The 20,727-nt window shown below is 41.2% G+C and overlaps 1 long non-coding RNA gene across 1 annotated transcript; it reads left to right on the forward strand.

The window, feature by feature from the left end:
- The first annotated feature begins 226 nt into the window (after positions 1-226).
- On the forward strand, positions 227-9,583 carry LOC138955320 (uncharacterized). The gene is made up of 2 exons (XR_011452188.1): positions 227-679; positions 9,411-9,583. It is a non-coding gene; the product is annotated as an uncharacterized lncRNA (long non-coding RNA).
- The last annotated feature ends 11,144 nt before the right edge of the window (positions 9,584-20,727 follow it).

The raw sequence follows: 20,727 nt of genomic DNA on the forward strand, positions 1-20,727 counted from the left end.
TGGTTTGCCGATTTTGTTAACATTTTTGCATTCATAATGAAGATTTTATGGTGACTGTACAGAAATGTACGTCCTCTAGTTTCTAACCTTCCAAAAATTGGGGCTGGGGGTCGGGGGAGAGAGAGAGAGAGAGAGAGAGAGAGAGAGAGAGAGAGAGAGAGAGAGAGAGAGAGAGAGAGAGAGAGAGAAAGAGAGAGAGAGACAGACAGACAGACAGACAGACAGAGAGACAGACAGACAGACAGACAGACAGACAGAGACAGAGAGGGAGAGAGAGAGAGATAGAGAGAGACAGAGAGGGAGACAGAGGGGAGAGAGGGAGACAGAGAGAGTCAGAGAGAGACAGAGAGAGACAACGTCGAAACTTTGTCAATCATTTCGTTTTTTTCACCTGCATTTTTAGTTTCGTAATATTCTATTCAATTAATGTTCGGTCAAACATAGAGGTTCACTAATTGTGTAAGACGAAAAGAGTATAACATAAATGCATATTGTTTCAAGGAATTTGCTGAGTTAAATGGATTTGCGAGTGCGAAACTTTCCCTCCCAAAAAAAGACGCGTTACTAACCGACAGTGTTCTCCGGTGATGGCCACGGTCGACTTTGTGTATCCCAAATTTGGTTTTCAACTTTGATGAACACTTTCAGGACTAAAATATTCATCGTAATCAACTCGAAGGTAAGTTGTTTTCAGTTGTTCCACATGAGACGTTATCACTTATTGTACTCCATGTACACATGCACAGATTACTTGATTGTCGAGACCATGATTGGAAACGGACCGGCCAAAGATGGCGGGTCTTTCCAATAGTCACAATGTCAGCCCTAACTCAGTTCAAGGGATACACATTCTTTTAGACTCAACTTTTGAGTCAGTATAGCGAAACAATGGGTCACAAGCAGTGGAACACAAAGGAAAAACACGTTTCACATAGTCATAGACGGACGCAACCTTTAGAAAGCTGTTTAATCAGACTAGCTCAGTGCATGAGACTGAAAGCGGGGGCGGCCAATGATATCTCAAGTACTTAATTGGGCATTTTACGATCTTGAGGGAGGACGATGTATCCAGACAAGCTGCTTCAAGTTCAAGTGAATCTGCCCAGCGGACAGTGGTATGAGGAGAATTCAGAACTTGACACATTGGCTCATTACATACTTGACTGTCTTTTGTCGACCTGTTCTGTTACTCACTCAAGTAGGCAGCCGAGATACCCTGCCGGTGTCACGATTTCAATCTTTCGCCTGTGTACATATTTCCCCCTCGACATATACTCAAGACTGAAATGTTGTTTCCTGGTAAAATTAAGAAGTGAAATTATTTAAGGACGAAAAGCATGTCAGTTTCTTGCATGTGAAGAAAAATTGGTGGTAAAATTTAATAGATTTCAACCCCAAAATCTAATTCTTCGAAAACGTGTACTGAGTGGTTACGTCCCTTGAGTAAGAAGGAAACATTTTAGGATGAATCAAATTTCTAAGTTAAATAAAACAAATTGGTTGGACAAATTTGGCCCCATGAATGTAAGGTACACAAGGACGCTCATCAGTACTATCGTAGGGTGTTTTTTTGTTCAGTGTAGAGTTTATACTAGTTCAACGAGGCCGAGAAACGAAATATCAACACGGCGAAAGATGAAAACGTCACACCGGGGGAGAGAGCGAGACAAAGAGGAGCTATCGGGTGGAGAATGGGGAGGTGATTCGGGGAGGGGGGTGGATTAAAGATGAACGTATCAAATTGTTATTTTTAAGGAGGAGAGAGTGAGACAAAGAGGAGCTATCGGGTGGAGAATGGGGGAGGGGATTCGGGAGGAGGGATTATAATGTGTGTGTGTGTGTGTGGTGCGTGTGTGTGTGTGTGGGCGGCAGGTTGGGACGGCATTTTATCAACGAACGTACGAAATAACAAAACAAAATAAAGAAAGAACAAACAAACAAAAATTAAAACCTGACACATGCAGGTTTGTGTAGTCATTCGTTAGACTGATTTTAACCTGTCTCTTTTCACATTCACTGATTCAATCAATCAATCAATATGAGGCTTATATCGCGCGTATTCCGTGGGTACAGTTCTAAGCGCAGGGATTTATTTATTTTTGTATTTTATTTTATGCAATTTATATCGCGCACATATTCAAGGCGCAGGGATTTATTTATGCCGTGTGAGATGGAATTTTTTTTAAAAATACATCACGCATTCACATCGGCCAGCAGATCGCAGCCATTTCGGCGCATATCCTACTTTTCACGGCCTATTATTCCAAGTCACACGGGGTATTTTGGTGGACATTTTTATCTATGCCAATACAATTTTGCCAGGAAAGACCCTTTTGTCAATCGTGGGATCCTTAACGTGCACACCCCATTCAAGTAATGACACACTCGGACTGTGTGTGTGTGTGTGTGTGTGTGTGTGTGTGTGTGGGGGTGTGTGTGCTACCTGACGGATTTTGATGAACATTGGTTTACATATTCTTGAGAGCATTCGCTTGTGTGGCTGTTCTCCGATATTTGATAGCGTTATTTGATGTCATATTTTCCCGTTTGTAAAAGTTGAGCCCGCACTGTCAGAGAGAAGAACACATGAATATAATATGTAGAAATCGCAAACCCGGCCAGAAGGCAGACACGGACAAAATGTAGGATGCTGATACATGGAAAATATGTGTCTGATGCGAGTATAGGCTTACTACATGTATGTTTACAAAAATCGTGAATAATATCTAGCCGAGATGAATCGCAACCTTTGTACCTCTCCCTTTATTTAAGATTTTTTCCCATTCTTCTTCGTGTTAGTTGGACGGTATTCTTTCTTTTTCTTTTTTCTTCCAGCCACAACACAGATAGCGTAATAGCGGCTGTTTTATTCATTCTTCTGTCTCGTTCCCTCATATTCGCATGTGATATTATGTCACTCCTTATGAGATTACACCCCCCAAACTTTGTTGCTAGACCTTTGTTAAGGAGAGAAGAGGCGAGGAAAACTGGTATGAAGTACAAGTCAAAAATCGCACCTTGATCTTACCTGACTCATTTACGGCACTTGGCAGTCTTTTGTCGGGCTTTTGTCGATCGTTTGTTCACTTGGATAATAAAATTACGGACATGCTCCCCCCTCCTCTAAACTTTGCCAAAATGGGTCCTCTTGAGACATCTCGCGTATGAGAACAAAAGAAAACCGAACGGGCAAATCATATGGACAACACATGTTGGATTTCTTCTTAGGGTACGCTCACCAGTAAAAAAAAAAATGCAGCCAATGTTTTCTCGAAAAGTTGTGTTTGTGTGTGTGTGCGCGTGCGCAGGTTTTTATAATGTACTGTTTCGTTGAGAGGATCGTGGGTAGAGTTTTTCCTCTTCATTTTAAAATGTTCATTGCAGACATATAAGACAAAATAAAGAAAAAGAGAGAAACATACAGCAAAAAACAAGTCGCGTAAGGCGAAAATACAACATTTAGTCAAGCTGTCGAACTCACAGAATGTCCATAGAGGGGGAATCGAGACGAGGGTCGTGCATGATGTGTGTGTGTGTGTGTGTGTGTGTGTGTGTGTGTGTGTGTGTGTGTGTGTGTGTGTGTGTGTGTGTGTGTGTGTGTGTCTGTGTGTGTCTGTGTGTGTCTGTGTGTAGAGCGATTCAGACTAAACTACTGGACCGATCTTTATGAAATTTTACATGAGAGTTCCTGGGAATGATATCCCCGGACATTTTTTTTCCTTTTTTCAATTAATACCTTTGATGACGTTATATCCGGCTTTTTGTAAAAGTTGAGGCGGCACTGTCACACCCTCATTTTTCAATCAAATTGATTGAAATTTTGGCCACGCAATCTTCGACAAAGGCCGGACTTCGGTATTGCATTTCAGCTTGGTGGCTTAAAAACTAATGAGTGAGTTTGGTCGTTAAAAATCGGAAACTTGTAATTAAAATTATTTTTTTTATCAAACGTTCCAAAAACAATTCCATCTTATTCTGCGTCATTATCTGATTCAAAAAACATATAAATATGTTATATTTGGATTAAAAACAAGCTCTGAAAATTAAAAATATAAAAATTATTATCAAAATCAAATTTCCGAAATCGATTTAAAAACAATTTCGTCTTATTCCTTGTCGGTTCCTGATTAAAAAAAAACATATAGATATGATATGTTTGGATTAAAAACACGCTCACAAAGTTAAAACGAAAAATATAATATATGTATTCTTAAACGGATTTTTGTTTTGATGTACATTTTTCATTCAATTTTCTTTTCATGTTTGCTTGCTCTTCATTTAAACTGTACAATAGCCGCCATTTATATGTATTTTTCTAGAAAACTGTAAACACCACTATAAGCATTATGCTTGTGTTGTTTACTCTATATGCGTTTTTTATTTGTAAATAATGCACAAACGTTGAATAAAACAGTTTAAACCAAACGAAGAGAGGTACAGAAAAGCGTGCTATGCAGCACAGCGAAACCACTATTTTTCAATCAAATTGATTGAAATTTTGGCAAAGCAATTTTCAACGAAGGCCGGACTTTGGTATTGCATTTCAGCTTGATGGCTTAAAAACTAATTAATGACTTTGGTCATTAAAAATCGGAAACTTGTAATTAAAATTATTTTTTTATCAAACGATCCAAAAACATTTTCATCTTATTTTTCGTCATTTTCTGAAACGTATACATATGTTATATTTGGATTACAAACAAGCTCTAAACATTAAAAATATAAAAATTATGATTAAAATTAATTTTCCGAAATCGATCTCATCGTATTCCCTGTCGATTCCTGATTCCAAAAACATATACATGTAGATATGATATGTTTGGATTAAAAACACGCTCAGAAAGTTAAAACGAAGAGAGGTACAGAAAAGCGTGCTATGCAACAGAGCGCAACCATTTCCGCGCTAAACAGTTAATTTCACCGCCCTTTGTACGAGCGGCGGACTACGGTCATTGGGAAAAAATGCAGTGCGTTCAGTTTCATTCTGTGAGTTCCACAGCTTGACTAAATGTAGTAATTTCGCCTTACGCGACTTGTTCTTTTTCCCACACACTTTGGACACGTGCGAGTACCAGCAATAGAAAATTAACAAAACACCTTCCTCCCCCTCTTAGGTGAAATGAAAGCGGACGTTTTCAGCGTGCATTCCCTTGAATTGACTGAATGGTTAATCATGCTTCCGTGATCTTGGGAGTTGTGGGTTTTTTCTGTGACATTCACAAACATACAAATGACAGAGTCCGACTAAAGGCTTACTGGAATTTACTGTTGAGTAATAAGTGTGTTCTCTTAGGACCATGCCAGTGCATGGGGGGTATCTTGGATACAGGGCGGACAGGCTTGCAAGCAATATATAACTATGACTGTTGACCGTCGTTGTAATTTCCCACTTTGTAGTTGTCAAGGTATTTTAACATGTGGGCTTTATATTTTATAAGCTTGAAAAAGAGCATTGTTAGTAATAACGCGCGCTATTTTTAGTTAAAAAAAGGGATCAACTTGGAATGTGCACCCGACATTCCAATTTGTTTTCTCCTTTCTAATAATGGGTGAATTTGTTTTATTATAACTGAATTGCTTACAACCGAAATACCTACATGCCGAAATAACTGAAATAAAAAAAATAAACAAATAGACGAATAGGGAAATGATACATAAATAAGTTCATAAATGAATGAGTTAATAAATGCGTTATGGCGAAATTTAGATAACAAATTAGGAACTTTAACATTAATTTCAAATTAACTAACCAAATAACAAAATCAATAGGTAAAGTGTTGTATGGGGACATGTAACAAAATGAGGAACTTGAAAACCACCATGTAGGTGTCCGACATTTACTGGTGTCTTGTTTGCAATGATTTCAATTTGGTTCCAACATTTTGTTGTCGTCGTCGTCGCTCTTGCTGTCTTTGTTGTAGTTGTTGTTATTTGGGGGTTAAACGGGAAAAGGGGCAGAAATATGTAATTGGACTATTGAACGATCGTTTTCACACTAGGTGTCGACTTCAAGTACAACGCGGGGTAAAAGTACTTAATGGAAATCCATGAGCTATGAGTTTAATAGATAATCGTTATTTTGAGCAATTTCCATGTCTGAACATCCCACGGATATCCGCGTGCCACCCATCATTTCCTTTTACACGACAAAGTCGTGTCGTAACAATTCCCTTCCTCCCTCCCCCTACCCCTCCCTATACACTTGATAGTCCTCAACTTCGACCTACGGCGATAGGGGGATAATTGAGACAGCACTCTAAGTAGCTTTCCAGGTTACTGAAAGACTTTGATTTTGATCACAAGTTTTGGAAACTGTGAGCCCTTTTATCCTCAGGGAGACAGACTGTGTACAACGTGGGATTTAGAGCGGGTCAAAGTTGAATCAAACTTGCCACATTCATTTCTTGCCTCATGATTAGCATATATGCATCGTTCACTGCTTACTGTTGTTGTTGTTTAGAAATCAGTGCGCGCGCGCAAGTTTGTATGTGTGTGTTCGTGCGTGAGTGTGTGAGTGTGAGTGTGTGTGTGTGTGTGTGTGGTGTCGGTGTGTGTGTGTGGTGTCAGTGTGTGTGTGGTGTGCCAGTGTGTTTGTTTGAGTTCGTGCCTGTGTGTGTGTTTGTGTGTGTGTGTGTGTGTGTGTGTGTGTGTGTGTGTGTGTGTGTGTGTGTGTGTTATAGTGTCAGTTATTCTTTCTTTTGTCCCGAATCCTTGCTTTCCAGAAACCTGTGATGTCATTCTTCCTTGAAAATTTCTTCCAAAACTTGGTTGTCCAACTTTTGTCCGAGAGATGAGGTCGGAACGGTGGTATGAGAAGAATTCAGAACTTGACACCTTGATGTCATCTGACTGATTGGCTAATTACACACTTGACTGTCTTTTGTCGACCTGGATCATAAAGTTGCCGACCATGTTGATTTACCCACCCCCTTATGAACGTGAGTCTACTTGAGACATCAGCGTAGCCAACACACACCAAACCCAAAGTCGGACCGTAACAAGTTTTCATTATTTTATGTCTGCCACCCCACTCCCTCCTCCTTTTAACCCCCTCCGCCCCCACCGCTTACCCCTTCTTAGTTCACAGTTAATTGTCTGCAGCCTCAACCCCCCGTGGGTAATAAATCACTCGACTATCGTCGCCTGCTTCTGATGACCGCTCTAAATAATTTGTCAGATAGCAGTGTGCAAAAGACACCGTTGAGTGTACATGTATTACCTTTCCTATATGTTTAGGACACGTGCTTTTTCAAGTCATTGTCAATTACAAAATGTAGGTCTTACAACACAGCCACTGATTTTCAGGTGACGGTATCAATGCCGGGTCCCTGCTCTGCGAAAAAAAAAGTGTTTGCATTAATCGGAAGAAACATACTGCATAAGCGTAATTTATGCAGAGGTATGATGTTCTTAAGTTGTGAGATTTTTTAATGATCACGATGCCTTCAGTGCTTACTAAATTCTTTGATTAGATTGATTTTTTTTAATGAAGTTAGAATTCTGCTGCTCTGATTAGTGAAATATTCAAAAATGCTATCATGCTATTTTGGCACCGTCATGGCTTTGTAGACTTATAATATATCTGCGTAATTGATTTCAACTCTTAGAAATCAAAAGTATAACAAATTGTATTGTGTCTCCTCTTGTCGTTAAATAATCACAACAACTGTAAAACAAATTTGCTTTGATAAAGCTCCCGTTTTTCTCTCAGAATTGTGCTCATTTTTGTTTTGTTTACATGCCCCAGACACAAAAACTACAAAACGATTCATAAAAATTCCGTTCCATGCATTCCGTCTCCTCTCAATCTAAGATCCCCCTCCCCCCCCCCTCCCATAGATCCTCCCCCCACAGTTTGTACAGGAGCGGGGCATTTAGGAGCCTTTGCAATTTTATGACCCGTCTGAAAGAAGTGATTGACTGGACACTGTCAAGTGCTCTTAAAGAAGCGATCAGATACGTGAGAATCACAGTGTGAAATTTGACAAGAGGTTGACGGAAGTCTGGCAACCAGATGTTAAAGGGAAAAAATAACTCACTGAAAAAGTGAGATCGCACGTGTCGGACAGATGAAGGTTGGAAAAAAAGGAACCTTCTTGGCATGGATAACACTGGAAATATAACGTGGAAAACTTGTAATTATAGGTGCTGGACTTTCAAATTCAACTTGATCGCACATGTCGCCCTTAATTGTCTCTCTCACTGCTTTCTTATTACCCTTGCAAGTTGAAACCACCCATCCCTCTCTTGCTTGATGGCAACTTTAAAGTTCTCCTTTTTCCCAACCGTTTTGTCCCAGCATATAACCACTTCATGTCCCTAATTGGCACTAGTTTCTGTGAGGACGTTAAGCTTAGGTTAACCAACCAACACACCGTTTTGATACTACCCATGTATCATGTATGTTTCTGAACATTTTGTTTTTATTTGGTATTGCTTCATTTTGCTTTTTTTCATTTACAATGTATAATCTGTGAAAAAAAAGGCCAAAACCAAATAACTTTTAGTTTCCGATGACAAGGTGTAGTGTATTTAACAAACAAAGTTTGATTGTAATGATTGCTTCCATTTTCTGTGCACCTCCCACCTCTACAACATGCATACACTTGATAGTCTTTAACTTCGACCTACGGCTATCGGTGGATAATTGAGACAGTACTAGCTCTGAGGAGCTTTCCAGGTTACCGAAAGACTTTGATTTTGATAACAATGTTGAAAAGGCTGTGAGCCCTTTTATCCTCAAGGAGAGAGACGGACACCGGCCCCTATAATGGGCTTTAATTGGAGCGTGTCAAAGTTCATTGCATCCTGATCAGCATATGAAACGTTTATCGCTTATTGTAGTTGTGTATAACTCATAGTAGTGGGAATAAGGTGACGCGCTAGTGTGAGTTTGTGTGTGTGTGTGTGTGTGTGTGTGTGTGTGTGTGTGTGATTCGTATATATATATATATATATAGCAGTAACGGATGTTATTTGTGTTTGGACAATTACAAACATTTAGTTCTTGTACACAGATTAAAGACAGTTTCACTTCCAGGTCAAATGTCTTAATGATACAAATACAAATAAAATACCCTCAAACTGTTCTGAAACGATCAATTTTCGTTTGAAATACTTCATTTCTTATGTAAGGAATACACACTGGCACACAGTCTTTTGTTGTCTTGGCTTGCGGCCTAAATCTGACACAACAAGGCTCGAAGAAGGGACATAATGCTTTATTTCATATATTAAAAAGAAATACATGTAGTGTCAACACTCAGTTGGCAGTAGGCCAGAGACATAGTAGGCAGTGGAAAGTTACTAAAAAGTGACCTAAGTTGAAAAGATGTGTATTTCTACTCCAGACATTATATATGGAGGCTCTGGTGTCACTAATATCAATGTGCTGTCTTTGCTTTGTTTAGCGACCAGCATCAAAGAGGCGCATCGAGGACTGCCTGGGAGAAGAGGACCACCAGGACAAAGAATGAAATCGATTGAATATGCTGTGCTGTTGCCCTGCTAAGCTGCGTGCATTTTTAATTTCTCCGCAACATAATATGCATGTTTTTGTTATGAAATAAAATTGTTGATCGTATCTTGAGTTTATGGTGTTACATGTAATAGTCCTTATGATCTGTGACTGAGTGTGAAAGTTGGTGTGTGTGTGCGTGGATACATTTACCAAAACCTACATTCACTCTCAACGTTGCATTCACGTCGAAATCAAACCAAACCACAACCACAACCAAAAATTCACGTTGTGTCGACGTGTAATTCACGTCAATTTTATCAGGAAAAATGCACCAAAACACAACTTTTACGTTGTGTCAACGTAGAATTCACGTAATTTTTGAGCTAAATTTTGACCTAAAATTTACGTTCCATTCACGTGGACATTACGTAAAAATGCAACGCAATTTCAACCAAACCACAACCACAACCAAAAATTCACGTTGTGACAACGTAAAATTCACGTAATGTTTTTACGAACAATCCACCTCCACCAATAATTCACGTTGCATTCACGTTGGTGTCACGTAAAATGCAACGTTGTTTTCCAACGTTATTCCCACGTGATTTCGTCCATACAAATCTACGTAAAAAAACGTTGAAACGCAACGTAAACCCAACGTAACCCAACGTGAATATAACGTGAATACAACGTAAAATTGTTTGCTGGGTGTACACCTGCATCTCAGTCGACAGTCATTGTACACCTGCATCTCAGTCGACAGTCATTGTACACCTGCATCTCAGTCGACAGTCATTGTACACCTGCATCTCAGTCGACAGTCATTGTACACCTGCATCTCAGTCGACAGTCATTGTACACCTGCATCTCCGTCGACAGTCATTGTACACCTGCATCTCAGTCGCCAGTCATTGTACACCTGCATCTCAGTCGCCAGTCATTGTACACCTGCATCTCAGTCGCCAGTCATTGTACACCTGCATCTCAGTCGACAGTCATTGTACACCTGCATCTCAGTCGACAGTCATTGTACACCTGCATCTCAGTCGACAGTCATTGTACACCTGCATCTCAGTCGACACTACTGTCCAAAGATGTTCAAGCTGATCCCACTGTGTGTGATTTGACTTATGACATAATTATGTCTGATTCCAGAATATTCACTGAAAGTTGCTTGCCAGCGTATTTCTATACTCAATGCTTTACTAAACAAGAACAAAAACAAGTATATAGTCCGTTATGTTTCAAGAAAAAAAAGGTTTCCATGACGCGTTGTTCCAACAGTCAGAATGTCCAACTACTGTGTATTTTTCGAGTTTATCGTTTACTTCCCCAGCCCACTGTTCCCTTTTTACAATGGGCCGACGGCCTACGCAGTAAACCATTCGTTCGTTTGTTCTGTCTCTTTGTCTGTCTGCCTCACTCTCTGTCTGTCTGGCTGTCTGCCTGTCTGTCTGTCTGTCTGTCTGTCTGTCTGTCTGTCGGCTTTCTCTGTCTGTCTGTCTGTCTGTCTGTCTGTCTCTCTCTCTCTTTGTTTCATCATTGTTTGATATTCATAATGCATTTTGAAATGTCTTTTTAATTTTTTGGCATGTTAATTATATCAATTGTATTGTACTTAACTTCTATTTCTTCTTGTTATTAATCGAGTTACTCTTAATGGGCGAGGGCCGGATGAAAAAAAGCATGTATACATTGCTTATTCTGTTACCCTCAATAAAAAATAAAGTTCAAAGTTCAAAGTTACCCCGGCCGGGTCATACCTAAGACTTTAAAATTGGCAATCTAGTGGCTGCTCCGCCTGGCGTCTGGCATTATGGGGTTAGTGCTAGGACTGGTTGGTCCGGTGTCAGAATAATGTGACTGGGTGAGACACGAAGCCTGTGCTGCGACTTCTGTCTTGTGTGTGGCGCACGTTAAATGTCAAAGCAGCACCGCCCTGATATGGCCCTTCGTGGTCGGCTGGGCGTTAAGCAAACAAACAACACAAAAAAACACAAAAAAGTTCAAAGTTCTCTCTCTCTCTCTCTGTCTCTCTCTGTCTCTCTGTGTCTCTCGCTCTCTCTCTGTCTCTCTCTCTCGCTCTCTCTGTCTCTCTCATTGTCTCTCTCTCTCTCTGTCTGTCTCTCTCTCTCTCTCTCTCTGTCTCTCTCTTTCTCTCTCTCTCTCTCTCTCTCTCTTTTTTTCGACCTATCTCGATCTCTACCTATTTCTATATTTGTGATCTTCAATTATTGATCAATATAAAAAATATACAAACGCACACGTTCAAAAAGATTACCTTTCTTGTTTTTTTTTCAGTCTGTTTTTTTGGAACGCTAGCAGTCGAGTTGATTCGATAAATAAACCATATAAAAGCAGACGTAAAACTATGCAGCCAGTGTATCAAGGATATAACCAACACATACACACATACAATCTTACCTGTGAGTAAACGATCAGATGTTCAGGTTGGTTGGTTTGTTGGCTGGTTGTTGATATTTCTTGTCAAAAGAACCAGGTGGTCCTACGAGAACGATTCAGCGTACAAGGTTGCCCTGGTCAGTCTAGGCGCAGTCACAGCACGCGCCAAAAGGAGGTGTGGCTTAGCTGGCCGTTTGTGCAGTAACCATGTCGGTATCAATTAAGCTCCACCGCCGCTTCGGTCCCAGTGTGTTATTTTGACCTGCCATGCTGCAGGTCAAGAACTTTCCCCCCGTCGGTAGCAGACTATCAAGTTTCCAAACGCTGACAACTCCGAAGACTCTGGAGAGAATTTCTCTATGCTGCAGAGGTTTGATGTACAGATTTCCCTGTGTGTCACTGCTCAAACCAGACCCGTTTTTACATTTAGTCAAGTTTTGACTAAATGTTTTAACGTAGAGGGGGGAATCGAGACGAGGGTCGTGGTGTGTGTGTGTGTGTGTGTGTGTGTGTGTGTGTGTGTGTGTGTGTGTGTCTGTGTGTGTCTGTGTGTGTCTGTGTGTGTGTGTGTAGAGCGATTCAGACTAAACTACTGGACCGATTTAATGAAATTTGACATGAGAGCTCCTGAGTATGATATCCCCAGACATATTTTTCATTTTTTTGATAAATGTCTTTTATGACGTCATATCCGGCTTTTCGTGAAAGTTGAGGCGGCACTGTCACGCTCTCATTTTTAAACCAAATTGGTTGACATTTTGGTCAAGTAATCTTCGACGAAGCCCGGACTTCGGTATTGCATTTCAGCTTGGTGGCTTAAAAATTAATTAATGACTTTGGTCATTAAAAATCTGAAAATTGTAAAAAAAAATAAAAATTTATAAAACGATCCAAATTTACGTTTATCTTATTCTTCATCATTGTCTGATTCCAAAAACATATAAATATGTTATATTTGGAATAAAAACAAGCTCTGAAAATTAAAAATATAAACATTATTATTAAAATTAAATTTCCGAAATCAATTAAAAAAACACTTTCATCTTATTCCTTGTCGGTTCCTGGTTCCAAAAACATATAGATATGATATGTTTGGATTAAAAACACGCTCAGAAAGTTAAAACGAAGAGAGGTACAGAAAAGCGTGCTATCCTTCTCAGCGCAACTACTAAACCGCTCTTCGTCATATCCGGCTTTTCGTAAAAGTTGAGGCGGCACTGTCACGCTCTCATTTTTAAACCAAATTGGTTGAAATTTTGGTCAAGTAATCTTCGACGACGCCCGGACTTTGGTATTGCATTTCAGCTTGGAGGCTTACAAATTAATTAATGAGTTTGCTCATTAAAGTTGTCATTAAAATCGATTTTTCGCAAACAGATTTAAAATTGATTGCATCGTATTCTTCATGACATTCTGAATCTAAAAATACATAATATGTCATGTTTACTCTTAAAATGTGATCACAATTAACGAAAATAGATTAATTAGTCTTACGATTAAAATTTAAGAAATCGATCCAAAAATGATCTTATCTTATTCTTTATCGTTTCCTGATTCCAAAAACGTATAGATATGATAGGTTGTATTCAAAACAAGCTCAGAAAGTTAACAAGAATACAGAAAAGCGCGCTTTCCTGCTTAGCACAATACACTACCGCGCTATTCTGGCGTGTGCATATCACTGCGTTTTGCACGTGGGAGGTGAGCGGTTGAAAACGACGTTAAACACCAAATAAAGAAAGAAAGATTTACACCCAGTGTGTAAGAAAAACATTGAATGCATTGACATTTTTCACGACAGACAGATAACTACAGCCTTTACTTGTATATAGATTGATGTTTTTCCTTTTTATATTCCTTTTAAAATTGATAAATATTTGTAAACCCTTCTCGGAACAGCTTTCGCAATTCATGTCCACCCACAGGCGCCGGACTATTCTGAATAACAGCGACTGCTCAAAGACCAACAGCAGACAATGATGAACTCGAACTGCCTGGAATCTGTGTTGCCTGTATCATTGCAACTCGCCTGCATGATCACATTTCTGTATTTGTCATGTAAATTCTTACAACCCCGGATAGAAAAACAAAAACAAAAACAGAAAATGACGTCACACCTTAAAAAAACCCATGGCTTTAATTTAAATGTAGCAGCATTAACACTAAATGTTTGTTAAAATGCAGTAAAACTATTACATATCTGATTATTCTTGTTCACCTATTTCGTCTCTTCTACCCAAAGAGATATAGAATATTCTATTCTATATCTCTGTGCCAAGTCAAGTCAAGTGCGCGTATTGTATGTGCCTCTTGTTTTATGGACTGGGCAAAGGATCTGCGACTTCGGCTCTGAGTCAAGTTCCCATAGGCCGAGGGAAGTGTTTAATTAACCGTATCGAGCACACGCATATCTTGCATTCCGAACGCGTGTACTGGAGTGACTGACAGGAGCTCAAGTTCTCCCTCCCTTAAAAATAAGGGAGTCTGCCGCGATCGCGCCTGAACTGTGGTTACAATAGCTTTCTTTCAGTCAGTGTTCACAGTTATGCAGGGACATGTAGAACATCGTATTACGCTCTGCTCTCTGAATGTGCTGGATAGGGACTGGTTTGGCAATTCCACCAAGTTATGTCATGTAGAAGAACACCAAGTCAAATCAGTCAGAATAACACCAAGTCAAATCAGGCAGAAGAACACCAAGTCAAATCAGGCAGAAGAACACCAAGTCAAATCAGGCAGAAGAACACCAAGTCAAATCAGGCAGAAGAACACCAAGTCAAATCAGGCAGAAGAACACCAAGTCAAATCATGCAGAAGAACACCAAGTCAAATCATGCAGAATAACACCAAGTCCAACCATGTAGAGGAACACCAAGTCATATCATGTAGAGGAACACCAAGTCAAATCAGGCAGAAGAACACCAAGTCAAACCATGTAGAGGAACACCAAGTCATATCATGTAGAGGAACACCAAGTCAAATCAGGCAGAAGAACACCAAGTCAAACCATGCAGAAGAACACCAAGTCAAATCATGTAGAGAAACACCAAGTCAAACCATGTAGAGGAACACCAAGTCAAATCATGCAGAAGAACACCAAGTCAAATCATGTAGAGAAACACCAAGTTAAATCATGTAGAGGAACACCAAGTCAAATCATGCAGAATAACACCAAGTCAAATCAGCCAGAATAACACCAAGTCAAATCAGGCAGAATAACACCAAGTCAAATCAGTCAGAAGAACACCAAGTCAAATCAGGCAGAAGAACACCAAGTCAAATCAGACAGAAAAACACCCAGCCAAATCATGCAGAAGAACACCAAGTCAAATCAGCCAGAATAACACCAAGTCAAATCAGCCAGAATAACACCAAGTCAAATCAGTCAGAAGAACACCAAGTCAAATCAGTCAGAAGAACACCAAGTCAAATCAGTCAGAAGAACACCAAGTCAAATCAGTCAGAAGAACACCAAGTCAAATCAGTCAGAAGAACACTAAATCACATCAGGCAGAAGAACACCAAGTCAAATCATGCAGAAGAACACCAAGTCCAATCAGGCAGAATAACACCAAGTCAAATCATGCAGAAGAACACCAAGTCAAATCAGGCAGAAGAACAGCAAGTCAAATCAGGCAGAAGAACACCAAGTCAAATCAGGCAGAAGAACACCAAGTCAAATCAGGCAGAAGAACACCAAGTCAAATCAGGCAGAAGAACACCAAGTCAAATCAGACAGAAGAACACCAAGTCAAATCATGCAGAAGAACACCAAGTCAAATCAGGCAGAAGAACACCAAGTCAAATCAGACAGAATAACACCAAGTCAAATCAGCCAGAATAACACCAAGTCAAATCAGTCAGAAGAACACCAAGTCAAATCAGGCAGAAGAACACCAAGTCAAATCAGCCAGAATAACACCAAGTCAAATCAGCCAGAATAACACCAAGTCAAATCAGTCAGAAGAACACCAAGTCAAATCAGTCAGAAGAACACCAAGTCAAATCAGGCAGAAGAACACCAAGTCAAATCAGTCAGAAGAACACCAAGTCAGATCAGTCAGAAGAACACCAAGTCAAATCAGACAGAAGAACACCAAGTCAAATCATGCAGAAGAACACCAAGTCAAATCAGTCAGAAGAACACCAAGTCAAATCAGGCAGAAGAACACCAAGTCAAATCAGTCAGAAGAACACCAAGTCAAATCAGACAGAACAACACAAAGTCAAATCAGGCAGAAGAACACCAAGTCAAATCAGCCAGAAGAACACCAAGTCAAATCATGCAGAAGAACACCAAGTCAAATCAGGCAGAAGAACACCAAGTCATATCATGCAGAAGAACACAAAGTTATATCATGCAGAAGAACACAGAGTGTAGAAGTAAGTAACCTGAAGCCTCAAGTAAATTTGGCGAATTATGCTTCACGAAGATTCCGAAAGGAATGTTTGGCAAAAAGACTTTGTCGACTTTAATTGGGCTCAAGTAAAGACCGCCAGTAAGGAATGTTCTGAACTGTATGTGTGCACAAGTCAACAGTGACGCCGCCCTGAGAAACACAGACTTTTAACTGACATTCAAACAACACGCAGCAGGCCCGGACCAAGTTCGTTTGAGGGGGGGGGGGGGGGGGGGGGGGTTCCAACTGAAGGCAGGGGTCCAAAGTCCACATTTTTTTTCTCTGAGAGGTACATTGGATGGCCAGGGGGGGGGGGGGGGGGTCCGGAACCCCAGGACCCCCCCCCCCCCCCCCCCCCCAGATCCGGCCATGCGCAGTGATAAATTGACACGGTGACACACACCCAGCACACTCTGGCCACGCCCCTCCAGTCAGTCGCGTGATATTGACGACGCGCTCATAGAGACTCGCTATGAACTCTGGGACGGGACAGGTTCGAGTCATAACGCGCTGTCAGTGAGATTTTGGTTGTATGTGTCATGGTGTATTATTTGTTGAGACAGAGAGAGAGAGAGAGAGAGAGAGAGAGAGAGAGAGAGAGGGGGGGGAGAGAGAGAGAGAGAGAGAGAGAGGGAGAGAGAGAGAGAGAGATGTTTCGGGGAGGTTGGGTGTGTGTAGGAGGGGGGGGGGGGGGTGAGTAAAAGCGAAACACTGATGATCTGAGGCAGTGTGTACAGCAGCAAACATGGCTTCTCTTTATTTAAAACCCAGCGACATACCGCGCATAGGTGACACAGCTATGTTTGGTTCATACAGAGTAATGGTGAGAGAACATGCACACCTACTATAGCCTTGAAACCATTCCAGTGACCTGAGACAGGGGCTCGCATCCACGTCGGACATCGGACATACACGGATATGTTTTCCAAATGTCCTATACATTTTTCATGCAAGAGGACATATGTCCTATTGTTTTTGTCACCAAGTGGTCATTGTTCGATTATTCTTTTATTTGATCCAGACATTGTCAGTACTTTCCAATTTACAGTAGTTTGATTTGCTATTTTAGCGATGTTTTGCGAAGCGATGTGTCTCTCCAAGCAGACGAAACTTGGGGAGACTGTATGTGCTTTTTATAGAGAAGAGCTTCCAAGGGTCGCAAGAAAGACGTTACCCCCTCCCCCGCCCCCGCCCCCGCGCGTGGCTTCGTTTCAAGCTGCATGGCCGACTTCATTCTCGTGGGTGTCGCACGACCCAAAGAAGCATTTTATTTGTTCCGTTACCTTTGTGACAAGAAACTAGTCAAGTTTTATTAAATTTACGTTTTGTTGCGAGAAAAAAAATTCCTATTGATTTATGTTTGTTCAGGACAAATGTCCTATCACTTTTGCATTGTCCAGGACATTTGTCCTTTGCCACCTCTCATGGATGTGAGCCCCTGCTGAGAAATGTGTTTGTTTGTTCTTCTGTGCTACCGAATAAAAACTTGTCACCACCCCAAAGTGAATGTAAAGAATAAGTATTACGAGCAACAGACAGCAAGCACACCGTGCGAACATCGCAATACCGTAAAATCCCTAGCATACGCCCACCCACCCTCCGCACATATTTCGGGAAAAAGTAGGGGGTGGGCGTTTGCTAGGTATACACCCCTTTGCAAGATAAAGTGTCATCAAATTTTCACGAGAAAAAAAAGTGATACAACCATGTGATTTTTTCAATTTTAAAGGTACTGAACTTGTCAAATCCAGGTGCACGGAGCCCCTGGGGCTTTTAGTCATACCTCAGGCGGCTATCCGTTAGAAGAACTACCAAGTTTCATCGACTTGCACCCAAAGAGTCAAGAACTGCGATTTTTTTACGAATTAATTTCGTACTCGGACCCGGCTGGTCTTGACATATTTTTGGATCTAAATTTAGATCAGGTAGATCACCACATCAAGCACAAAAAGACACGTCACTAGCAAACTATGTCAGACATCATCATGAGTTTGTGTAAAACAAAATGGAGGCCGGAATCAATCAGTTGAATCGAACTCCGACCAAACACCACGTAATAACTAGGTTAATTTATGCACTCGCGTGAACAAGAAACTGTCGAGCTTCACAGATGTCGTCGTTGGGTAGTTTTGGGTTTGTTTTACGAAAAGGCTATTTTGCCGGTACCTGCAGGCTACGTTGCCGGTACCGGCAAAATAACGATATGTTACGGTAGAGGCTATTTTGCCGGTAGAGTCTCTGTCTCTCTCTGTCTCTGTCTCTGTCTCTGTCTCTCTCTCTCTCTCTCTCTCTCTCTCTCTCTCTCGCTCTCTCTCTCTCTCTCTCTCTCTCTCTCTACAAACAATTGGAGCGTGCAGGCCATGTCGTACTCCAAGAGGATAACGGGCACTTTTCCGTGACCAGTTCAGAAGGGGAAATCTGCGTGACGCCAATATCCTGTGATTGTACTTTCTACAAGTCCATGTGACTTGTCGCTACCGTGTCGACATAATTATCTTCGCTGTGAGAAAGATATGCGGTCGTGATTTATTCGACACTGAATTGATTGCCCAACGGTGGACACTTGAATACTACAAACGCGGCCATCGATTCTTTCAGCCACTTTCTGACATTGTTGAAGAACGACTACCTGTGTCAGTCGAAACGACGCCTCGTCCACGCATTGTCACAGCAAACGACCAATACCAGCGAGCCCTCCACCTCGGACAACAATTGGCTTCTTTAGCTGCAGAAAACAACTTTGATTTCCAAGAGAAATTGAGCGTGTTAGATTCTGTTGTAAAAATGTGGGGATCTGGAAAACATGTAGCGGTTGTGGAACTAGTGTATGATATGACAGCCGCCCCAAACCCACTACCACCAACAACAACACCACAGTCTGACGAGGAGGGTTCATCCGCACCAAGGCCTACAACGTCTGACGAGGAGGGTTCATCCGCACCAAGGCCTACGTCGACGTCTCTTGATAATGTGACGTTACCACCAAAATCCCGTATGAGAGGCAGACCAAAAGGAAAAATAGTAAATGCTATTGGACTGCCTAGCCGGAAAAAATGCAAGGTTGACAAACCGGTTCCCTTTTCAAAGAAGTCCTCGGTGGATCGAGACAGACACATTCTGAAGTACTTTGCCGGTGCCTGAGGCAGACACAATCCGTGCTCTGAAAGGCGAACTTCTTTCAGAGGAATCCGTTGAGCAGGTACCTTCGGCAGTACCCACAACAGTACTGGACGTGAACATATCCATCATGAAAGTTCGGCGATATTTCGACACGGGCGGTTGGACAGCCGTCCAACATATCTACTCGGTTGTACGGTCTTCTCTCCGTACTGTGTGTGCACTATGTGACGATGACTTGTTGAATACTCAATCTATTTCATGTGATTCATGTCTCAGATCCCTCCATCTGCAATGCGCTGGAAAACGCTCAAGACCAAAAACCAAGTTCTGGCTCTGCAGGAACTGCTATGAATGACACACAAACATAGAGACAGAGAGTCAGCGACAATGATCATAGAGAGGGAGGTGTGACGATGACTTGTATATTCAACGTCCGTATATTCAATCTATTTCATGTGATTCATGACACACACATCGAGACTTGTGTATTGCCTTTGTGAGATGGAGAATCCGACTAGACGTTTCACTTTACTAGCTTCAGCAGCGTCCAACCGGCAAAATAGCCTCTACCGTAACATGTCGTTAGTTTGCCGGTACCGACGTTGCCAGTACCGGCTGAATAGCCATTGCGTTTGTATGCACTCAGCTGCAACAAAAACGCAAAACGAAGGCTGTGAGCTGCACTGTGCCTTTAATGAAAAAAAAAATAAACACACCGTTTGTTTACGCAAATAAAGATCAACGTTCTGTGATAGAAAAAAAAGAAGAACACAAGTGACCTTGATTTTTCTCATTCTCAGAATAACGTCAGCACAAACACAGTTTCTTCTCTTGTTTGGAGACCCTCTTCCAAGTATTCCATCACAACTTGTTCAACTTCTTCAGATCTAACTGGCGGTCTTTCAGACAACTTTTATTTTTCCTTTTCTTTCCCGTATTGCTGTTCTAATATGTTTCTGTGTTCTCTCCACTCTCTCATTCTTTTTTCTGTCAAAAGAAAACTCGCGGGCACATAACGAAACATTGCCTGCAGCTTCGTTTTCAAGATATCTCAGGGCTTTCAGTTTGTATGTCACTGTATATGAATTGCGCATCGGCATGGCTGAACATAGGCTTAGAAAGGAAGTGCTTGTCAACGAGAGAAGTGTTCAACACTCAATAAAAGACGTCACTGAACGACGTCACTGAAAGACATGACGTAATTGTATCCCATCCTACCCCCCCCCCCCCCCCCCCGCCAAAAAAAAAAGGCGAACCATTGAACAGTGTGCACAAATCGTAGATAAAGGAGGCCGACTGTCTTAAAACAAATTTAAAAAACAAAAAACCGGGGTGGGCGTTTGC

Source organism: Littorina saxatilis, unplaced genomic scaffold (assembly GCF_037325665.1).
Source record: "Littorina saxatilis isolate snail1 unplaced genomic scaffold, US_GU_Lsax_2.0 scaffold_915, whole genome shotgun sequence".
NCBI classification, from domain to species: Eukaryota; Metazoa; Mollusca; class Gastropoda; order Littorinimorpha; family Littorinidae; genus Littorina; species Littorina saxatilis.